Below are 11,030 nucleotides of genomic sequence, written 5' to 3'. Positions count from 1 at the left end.
GCTGGGTATGTAAGGCATCTTGGGTAGATTCAGGTTAGGTGCTGTAGATGAGTGAGACTATGTGGTGACTTTTTTTCTGTGATTGGGTAAGTTCACTGACAATGATCTGTTCCAGGTTCAACCATTTTTCCTCAAATTTCATTAGGGATAGGAACTGGACAGATAGTTCAGCTGTTAAAGGCATTTGCTTGCAAAGCCTACAATTCTAGGCTTTATTCCCTGATACCTATGTAAGGCCAGATGTACAAAGAGGCACATGCATCTGGAGTTTGTGTGCAGTGGCAAAAGGCCCCAAAGTGAGATGCAGGTGGGTACAAAATGCCTCTGAGACTTATATTGAACTTACATTTTACTTGCAATTCACAAAAGCAAGAATAGGAAGATCCTATTATAACTTCCAAAACAGATGTATGGAATTCTTACTAAAATAATGTGTGAATATTAACAAAAGGTCTAATGAATAGTTTTGAGTTCCTTAGCAATCATGATTCTGCATGGAAAATGGACTTATGAGAAGATTGGATTGTTTCTCACTCATAAGATTCAAGAAAATTTTCTTCTACTTAAAATTATATAATACCTCACAGATGTGCAAATATGAGAACAAATTGGGAAAGAGAGGGAGAACTTACAGATAAGTCTCTTTTTCATACCTTGGGACAATTAAAATTACTATTTTTCATATCACAAAACCTCGTGGTATTTTTAGAAACAAATTATTTTTGAATATATAGAGATCACAAGTGTTCTCTATGAAGTGCCAAACTCTAGTAAGTGTTTTTGCTAAATATTTAAAGTAAAAATTCTTTAAAATGGAAGCTACAAGATTAGCATCGAGCCCTTATGTAAAAAAAGAAGAATCAAGTAAAACTCTCTGGGTACACGTAGAACCTGGGACTGTCCACCTTCAAGTTGAGCAGAGAATATAAGCCTATATTTGGTTCAAGGATATGGTTCAGAAGGTAGGGAAATGGCCATTATAGAACAATCTGTGCTGGGAATAAAGTTATATGCTGACGACTAGATTTAAGATATAATAGTAATAGATAGACATCTCAGTATTAACTAATCTCTAATTACAAAGTTTTAATCAAGATCTACTTCGTTCCACTGTCAGATGTATGAACAGAATAAATGATTCATAAACTCTTGGCATTCATCCAACTAAACCCACATGCTGTAGATGCTGGTTCAGAGCTCTTTACTTTCAACATTCAAACACTTGCATAGGATTAATAATGTTCTCATTCTTGAATGAGGGGGAGGAAGAATGCTAGTGCTGACACACACTTCATGGTTTGATAATGGCGCAATGTTATCTGAAGCCTTGGATTTTGTTTCCAAGACTATAGTTAAAACAGGGCTATATGCAGTAAAAATTCAGTCATTACGACTTTGGGAAATCTCTGAAATTGATTTCAAACTAGAAATGATGTGCTTAATATATTTTCTGAATCTACCTATCTGTCTGTCTGTCTGTCTGTCTGTCTATCTATCTATCTATCTATCTATCTATCTATCTATCTATCTATCTATCTGTCTATCTATCTATGTAACTGCATATATATCCATAATACATTTTCTTTACCAAGGTTATTGTTATGTTTGGTAAAAGCTTATGCATGGTAATTCACATAGAAAGAGGGAAACTTATAAGTAAGCCAACAAATTTATAAACTTAATCACCCTGCATCCCAAACATTAATTGCAAGTCTTTTATATCTAATCACGTTTCAAATAGTGAAGATAGAAAAAAATAATTGTAAACCTTATGAATTTCAAGGTCAAGTTGGTCATCATGTACTCATAAAAACAAAGATGCTAGGCTGCGCAGCAGGTCTGGAGAAGGAGCTCCAAGTGGGAGGGCTCCCTCGTTGGGGGCCGAGAGCCACCTTCTCTTCCCGGTGCTGGGGATGGCAGGAGTCACAGGAGAGGGAGCTTGTGGCGGAGGCTTCCAGTGCCGCCCTCCCAGAGCCTCCCCTCCTCCCTCCCTCCCCCACCCCCAGCCAGGATGGCCCGCTGGGCGGGGCCGTGGGGTGCCCTGGGCTGGGGACACGCAGCATGTGACCACCACTTCCCTCGCGAGCAGGACAGGGACGCAGAGGCCGCTGGGTGCCATCAGGTTTATTGTTTAAACTGCATCAATGGGGCACATACAGGGAGCTTGGAAGACGATCAGCAATGGTTTGGGGCTCAAAGACACAGTGTTTGATGGTTCCAGCTGCATCTCCCCAGAATTGTTCAGCAGTTTGGTTTATCAGCTCCGGGCCTCAGATGATGGCAAACTCAGATTCCTCCAAGACAACACTTACTCATGTTTTCTTGCCAAATAAGCAGAGACCGGTGGTCAATGTACGAAATGGAATGAGCTTGCATGACTGCCTTGTGAAAGTTCTCAAAGTGAGGGGCCTACAACCAGAGTGCAGTGCAGTGTTCAGACTTCTCCATGAACATAAAGGTAAAAAAGCACGCTTAGATTGTAATACTGATGCTGCCTCTTTGATTGGAGAAGAAATACAAGTAGATTTCCTGGATCATGTTAGTCTTACAACTCGTAACTTTGCTCAGAAAACGTTCCTGAAGCTTGCTTTCTGTGACATGTGTCACAAATTCCTACTAAATGGATTTGAATGTCAGACTGTGGCTACAACTTCCACGAGCACTGTAGTACCTGAAAGGCCCAAGAATTCAGAAGCCCAGAAATACTATCACGCTCCAAAGGGTGCTTACGCGAGCCCCTGCATACCTCAAACTCCAGGCTTTACTCTCTGTTGGAAGCAAGTAAGCAATCCCTCTTCTCATTATATCAGAGCCCACTCCTAATATAAAACTAGGTAAAAAGGGCATGAGATAGCCCTCAAGGATGGGAAATGAGTAATGAAGTGAACCACTTATTTGGTTTCTGTAAATAGCCTGCACCATAAGCCTTAATAGCCTGCACCATAAGCCTTAATAGCCCACACCGTAAGCCTTAGTAGCCTGCACCATAAGCAGTAGCAGCCTGCCTCAGACCACCAAGGTCATAGGATACTGATACCACACTCTGCTACCCCCACCCAAGGACCTGTGCAAATGCTAACCTCCAAGGTCATAGGAGACTGATTGGTCCACGAGGGGCTTGAACAAATTAAACTAATTGGCTTAGAAACTATGGAGTGGCACAAACTGACTGGCTCGCACCCCACAGGCTCCTGATGTTAAAAAAATGATTGGTCTAATGCACAGGCTTTGTTAGAAGCCCTATAAAAACTGTCCCGTTCCTGCATTCGGGGCTCTGCAGTCCTCTACCCCTGAGCAGTGTACGACTGTGGGCCCCAGCGCGCTTGGAATAAAATCCTCTTTCAGTTTGCATCAAGACCGCTTCTCGTCAGTGATTTGGGGTGTCGCCATATCCGGGCAGAGCGTGGGGTCCCCACGTTGGGGTTCCTTCATACCAAAGTTCCTACTATGTGTGTGGACTGGAGTAATATCAGACAACTCTTGTTGTTTCCAAATTCCACTATTGGTGATACTGGGGTACCAGCACTACCTTCTTTGACAATGCATCGGATGCGAGAGTCTATTTCTCCGGATGCCTGCTAGCTCCCAGTACAGATACTCCACACCTCATGCCTTCACGTTCAACACCTCCAGCACTTCTTCTGAAGGCTCCCTTTCCCAGGGGCAGAGGTCAACATCCACACCTAATGTTCACATGGTCAGCACCACCCTGCCTGTGGACAGCAGGATGATTGAGGTTGCAATTCGAAGTCACAGCAAATCAGCCTCATCTTCAGCCCTGTCCAGCAGCCCTAATAACCTGAGCCCAACAAGCTGGTCACAGCCCAAAACCCCTGTGCCAGCACAAAGAGGGTGGGCACCAGGAACTGGGGCCCAGGAGAAGAACAAAATTAGGCCTCGTGGGCAGAGAGATTCCAGCTATTACTGGGAAATCGAAACCAGTGAAGTGATGCTCTCCACTCAGATTGGGTCAGGCTCTTTTGGCACTGTTTATAATGGCAAGTAGCACAGAGATGTTGCAGTAAAGATCCTAAAGGTTGTTGACCCAACCCCAGAGCAGTTTCAGGCCTTCAGGAATGAAGTTGCTGTCCTGCACAAAACATGACATGTAAACATCCTGCTGTTCATGGTGTACATGACAAGGACAACTTGATGATTGTGACCCAGTGGTGTGAGGGCAGCAGTCTCTACAAACACTTACATGTCCAGGAGACCAAATTCCAGATGTTCCAGTTAATTGACATTGCCTGGCAGACAGCTCAGGGAATGGACTATTTGCATGCAAAGAATATCATCCACAGGGACATGAAATCCAAAAATATATTTATCCATGAAGGCTCAACGGTGAAAATTGAAGATTTTGGTTTGGCAACAGTGAAGTCCCGTTGGAGTGGTTCTCAGCAGGTTGAACAGCCCACTGGCTCTGTACTGTGGATGGCCCCAGAGGTGATCCGAATGCAAGATAATAATCCATTTAGCTTCCAGTCGGTTGTCTACTCCTATGGCATTGTGCTATATGAGCTAATGACGGGGGAGCTTCCCTACTCCCACATCAATAACCGTGATCAGATCATCTTCATGGTAGGTCATAGGTATGCCTCCCCAGATCTTAGTAAGCTGTACAAAAACTGCCCTAAAGCAATGAAGAGGTTGGTGGCTCACTGTGTGAAGAAAGACCTCTCTTTCCAGATACTGTCTTCCATTGAGCTGCTCCAACACTCTCTGCTGAAAATCAACCGGGGCACCTGTGAGCCATCCCTGCGTCAGGCAGCACACACTGAAGACATCAACGCTCGCACACTGACCACATCCCCTAGGCTACCAGTCTTCTAGCTGACGTGATTCCTGTGCTCACATCACTGGCAGAGGAAAGCATCAGCAGGCACCACTTTTCTGTTCCCTTTGGGGTTAGAATGCATCTTTTCAGAGAAACTGCTGCTAAGGACCTTTTAGACTACTCACGGGGCCTTAACTTCATGTTGCCTTCTTTTCTACCCTGCCTGGTCCTGGAAAAAGAAGCCATCCACTAATGCTAGCCTGGTCTGCTCCAGATGCTTATAAGTTGGGCCCCACCTGAGTATTTTTAGGGCAAGAAAAGGCCTTGGAGGGAAGTAAAGGTAGCTGGCCATCCAGCCCTGATATAGGGACCCATGGAAGTGAGCTTCTCTGAGGCGTACTGATTGCAGGAGGGACTGCTCCTCAGAGATGGTGGTGCTGCGCCAGTTTTGCACACAATGCACCAAACAGCCCAGGACTGCCGAGATCCCAGTCACCTGGAGGAGCCTGCTTTGGTACTGTGGAACTTGACTTTGGGGACACTGCCTCTGAAGTGACCAGTGTGGGATGGTTTTCCAAGTGAGGTGCTTCACCCTCCTGGAGTACTTCCCCCAAAAATGCTGAATTTGTCTTCTGGGAGCTGCCTCTATGGGGCAGGCCACAGGGCTAGCCCTGTCTTTAGTCACATCATTGTGTCTGTAAGAAAGCCAAAAATACAGGTTTTCTTAATGATTTTGGGTTTTAATTTTGTTTTTATTGTGTCTGACAAGATACAGTCATCTGATGGTTCCTCAATTATGTTATTTTAATAAAATAAATTAAATTTAGGTTCAAAAAAATAAAGATACTAGTAATTAAGTAAGGAATCACTAACGTGAATGAGAGTTCTAACTTTCAGTGTACAGACTTTGACATGTACTCTTAGATGATTTTAAGACATATTGTTTATTCCTTATAGCTTTCAAAAGAAGTCTCTATGTTCCAACAATCCAGGAAGAGAACTAAGCTCAAAAAATTATGTATGTTGTCCAGTGCTATATAACGAGAAGAGGTAGACCCATCAAAACTAGGTCCTGGTTTATTTCTATGTAAACCATAAGAGGGACAGTAAATTTTATCACCAAATTGAAGAATGAGAAAGATGAGTTGGTTGTTGTAGCCATTACCCTCTCATTGCTGGGACAAAACACTTGACCAAAAGCAGCATATGTAAAGAAAGACATTATTTCTGGCTTACGGTTTCTAGGGGAAGTTACCTCCTGGCAAGGAAAGCATGGCAAGAATAGACAGCTGTACAGTACATCTCAATTGCAGCAGGGAAGAATGGGGCAACAGGAAGTATGTCAATTCTTTTGAAGGGTTCTGAATGCTCAAGGAGTGTCCAGTTCTTCAAAGTCTGCCTTATTCCTCCCTGGGTTAACAAATTGACACCCTACCTGGTATTGTGGAGTATAAGAAATGCAGGAAAGAGAGTGCCAATCAGTTTGCAACATGGTCTTGTGTTTTGGAAATGACCATGGGTAGTGTGAAGCAGGTTTTGTTGATTGCCTGCGTGGAGACCCCATGGGGCCATGAGGATGAACCATGGCTTGCAGTGGAGACAAAGTGGAATTGCCAGGACCACAAGATGGCTGCCAAGGAAAGCTGCCGGCCCTAGATGAAGTTTTCCAGGACTGTGAATAGCCTAGTTGGAGGGATGGAATTAGAGTACCAGAGACTTGTTGCTGGCTACACTCTCCTTTGCTATTCTTTACCTTATGTTGGCCAGGGGGTGATGTCCACCCTCTGCTCATGTCATTGTTTTCCCTTGCCATTGTGGAGCTTCCCCTCGAACCTGTAAACAAAAATAAATCTCTTTTTCCCAGATGCTGCTTTTGGTGGGTGATTTCTACCAGCAATGTGAACTGGACTGCAACAGCACATTACAGTGTTTCTCTAGAAATATCCACATCCCAAAGGTTATACCAGCTGGAGATTAAGTATGAGGCTTAATCATACACAGATGAGGCTGTGTGGGCATTTTACATTCAAGCACCCACAGTTACCTAGGAATGAACTGAACCCTTGCAAATTAATAGGAAATACAGCCTGAAAAGATTGCTGAGTAGGTAAAGTGCTGAGTACACAGGCATAAGAACCTGAGCTTGGAGCTCCATGCCTACACAAAAGGCAGGCACAGTTGCACAAACTTGTAATCCCAAAACTAGGAGGCAGTGGTAGAAACAGGAGAAATTCCAGTGCTTAGTGAAGAAAGATAAAGAAGGTCAGTTTATACTGATTACAGTAACACTCAAACTGGAAGATGTTACAGTCCTAAATGTGTGCACCTAACATAGGGGCTTTCAATTTCATCAGACAAACACTATTTGACTTAAGGTCACAGGTACCACCAAACACAGTTGTAGTGGGTGACTTCAATACCCAACTGTTGTCAGTTGACAGGTCATCTCAGGAGAAAATAAACAGATATATGGATTAAATGATTTAATGGAACAAATGGACCTAACAGATATATACATATCATTACATCCAAATGCTGAAGAATATACATTTTTCTTAGTAGCACATTGAACAGTCTCCAAAATAAGCCATATATTAGGACACAAAGAAAATCTTACCAATTACAGGAAAATTGAAATAATCCCTTCTACTCTCTCTGATGACAATGGAAATAAACTACAAATCAGCAACAAGAAAAGCTACAGAGCATACAGAAATTCATGGAGACTAAACAATACACTATTGAATGGTGAGTAAGTCATTGAACAAATCAAAAGAAATCAATACATTCATAGAAACAAATGATGAGACTACAACATACCAAAACAATTGGGACACAATGAAGGAAGTCATAAGAGGGAAATTTATAGCTCTAAGTGCCTATATTAAAAAATTAGAGAGTTCCCAAGTAAACAATATACTGCTTTACATTAAGGTCTTTGAAAAAGGACAAGGCGAACCAAAAATCAGTCAACAGGAAGAAATAATAATGAATAGGGAAGAAATTAATGAAATACAAAAGAAAAACACAAAAGAAAGTCCAAAGGATCAATGAAACAAAGAGTTGGTTCTTGGTTCTTTCAAAGGATAAGCAATATTGATAAACACTGACCAGAAGAAAGAAGAGACAAAAATTAATAAAATGAGAGATGAAAAGGGCACCATTACAATAGACACCAAAGAAATTCAGAAAATCATAAGGACATGCTTTAAGAATATATACACCTCTAAATTGGAAAATTTGAAAGAAATGGATTATTTCTTGATTCATATGACCTACAAAAATTAAAGCAAGATGAGATAAACCTTTCTATTTTTTTTTTTTTTTTAGAGATAGGTCTTTTAAATGGACCAATAACAAGTACGGAGATATAGGCAATTAGGAAAAGCCCGTCAATTAAAACAAAAAGTACTGGCCCAAATGGATTCACTGGTGAATTTTACCAGTCCTTCATAGAAGAAATAGCACCACCATTTCTCAAACTTTTCCATAAAATACACAAGGAAGGGATTCTACCAAACTTGTTCTACAAAGCCATTATCACCCTGATACCAACACCAGACAGACAGAACAAAAAAAGAAAATTACAGATCAATCTCCTTCATAAACACAGAGGAAACAATTCTTAACAAACTATTGACACACAGAATATAAGAATATATCAGAAAGAATATTTACCCCAACCAAGCAGGGTTTATCCCAGAGATGCAGGGATGGTTCAACATACACAAATAGATAAATGTAATACACTATATGAATAGACTGAAGGAGAAAAAAAATCACATGATCATCTCAATTGATGCAGAAAAGGAATTAAACAAAATCCAACATCCTTTATGGTAAATGTCCTACAGAAACTGGGAATACAAGAAACATATCTCAATATGATAAAAGCTATTTATGACAAACCTATAGCCAACATAATACAAAATAGGGAAACACTTGAAGCTTTTCCAATAAATTCAGGAAGAAGACAAGTGTGTCCACTGTCGCCACTTTTATTTAACATAGAACTGAAAGCCTTAGCTATAGAAATAAGGCAAGAGACACTCTTGAAAGGGATATAAATTGAAAGGAAGAGATCAAATTATCATTGTTTGCAGTTGATATGATTCTGTACAAAAATGGCCTTACAGACTCTACCAGAAAGCTATTAGAGGTGATAAACACTTTTAACAAATATAGCAGGATACAAAATAAACACACAGAAATCAGCAGCATTCCTATATAATAGCAATAAACATGCGGAGGGTGAAATCAGGGAATCTCTCACATTCATAATTGCCTCAATAAATAAATAAATAAATAAATAAATAAATAAATAAATAAATAAAATACCTTGGAATAAACGTAACCAATGAAGTGAATGATCTCTACAATGAGAACATTAGAACACTCAAGCAAGAAATTGCAGAAGACACTAGGAAATGGAAAAAAATAAAATGGAAGAAAATCCAGACAGATAACCCAGTCCAACAAGGATCACAACTAACCAAAACATAGAAGAGTGTTTAGGATCACAACATCAAGTGGAAGCAATGAACAATGCAACCCTGACCAAACTACTGCTAGAACTGACAGGAAAGCTACAAAGGATAGATAATCGTATGGATGCTACCATCACTAAGCTAGAGCAATATGATAAGACACTGGAAGGAATTCAAAGAGAGCTAAGAGAGTTGAGGGAGAGTGAAAAAAAAGAGGACCTTAAAAATCAGCTGGCCACACTAAATGAAAACATAAAGAAATGCAAGGATGATTTCCAAGAATCATCAAGAAAATCAGAAAATGAGACAAAAAGGGAGCTGGACAGAGCAATGGAAGTGATACATAGGAAAGTAGTAGAAAATGCAAACTTAATTGAACAAGTCCAAAACTAACTAGAGGCTCTCAAGAATAGAGTCAACGAAGTGGAAGATAGAAATTCTGATCTGGAAGACAGGATGGAAGAAACAGTTCGAGAGTCCAAGAATTTCAGTAAGTTCAAAAGTTCCTGTGAACAGAACATGAGAGAATTGTGGGTAACACTTAAACGTCCTAATATCAGAATCACTGGAATACCAGAAGGAGAAGAATTTCAGACCAAAGGCATGGAGAACCTATTAAACACAATAATTGAAGAAAATTTCCCCGTCTCTTAAAAGAAAGGCCCATCAAGATTCAAGAGGCAAACAGAACTCCTAACCGACTAGACCAAAGGAGAAACTCCCCAAGACATATTATCATTAAGACTCTAAACGTTTACACCAAGGAAAAAATCCTAAAAGCAGCTAGGGAAAAACAGCACACCACTTTCAAAGGAAACCCCATCAGAATTACTTCAGACTTCTCAATGGAAACCCTGAAAGCTAGAAGGGCCTGGAATGAAACTCTTCAAACTCTAAGAAACTTTGGCTTCCAACCCAAACTACTCTACCCGGCAAAAGTCTCCCTTATAATAGATGGTGAAAGGAAAACTTTCTATGACAAAACTCAGCTTTACAATTATATGAACACAAAACCAAACCTACAGAAAGTACTCCAGGAAATTATCCACAGAGAAGAAACAAATAACCAAACACAAATGCCTACAAGAAGTAGATCACAGCAACCAAACCCAGAGTAGATAGAAAAAAAAAAAAAAATTAAATTCCATGGAAATGCCAACACAACTCTACCACCACAACATGACAGGGATCAAATCAAATCTCACAGTCATCACCCTAAACATTAATGGCCTTAATTCACCCATCAAGAGACACAGGCTAACAGGGTGGATCTAAAAATTAGACCCCCTCAATCTGCTGCCTTCAAGAAAAACACATTATCACTAAAGACAGAAACCTCCTCAGGGTGAAAGGGTGGAAAACAATATTCCAGGCAAATGGGAAACAAGCAGGTGTAGCTATATTAATATCAGATAAAGTTGACTTCAAACCAAAAACAATCAAAAAAGACAAAGAAGGCTACTTTCTACTTATAAAGGGAAGAATCCATCAAGAGGATATTACAATCATAAATCTGTATGCACCTAACACAGGGGCACCACAGTTCATAAAACAAAACCTACTTGACAATAAAACAGAAATAACCACCAACACCATCATAGCTGGGGACTTTAACACACCATTATCATTAATAGACAGATCATCCAAACAGAAGCTCACCAGGGAAGTAAGAGAGCTCAACAAAACCATAGAGCACTTAGACTAACAGACATCTACAGAACTTGACATCCCAAATCCACAGACTACACATTCTTCTCAGCAGCCCA

At 40.7% G+C, this 11,030-nt stretch overlaps 1 pseudogene; it reads left to right on the top strand.

The window, feature by feature from the left end:
• Nucleotides 1-2,120: 2,120 nt before the first annotated feature.
• On the top strand, nucleotides 2,121-4,833 carry LOC101606103 (annotated as a pseudogene).
• The last annotated feature ends 6,197 nt before the right edge of the window (nucleotides 4,834-11,030 follow it).

Source organism: Jaculus jaculus, chromosome 6, assembly GCF_020740685.1.
Source record: "Jaculus jaculus isolate mJacJac1 chromosome 6, mJacJac1.mat.Y.cur, whole genome shotgun sequence".
In the NCBI taxonomy this organism is placed as follows: domain Eukaryota; kingdom Metazoa; phylum Chordata; class Mammalia; order Rodentia; family Dipodidae; genus Jaculus; species Jaculus jaculus.
This window is presented reverse-complemented; position numbering and strand designations above follow the sequence as displayed.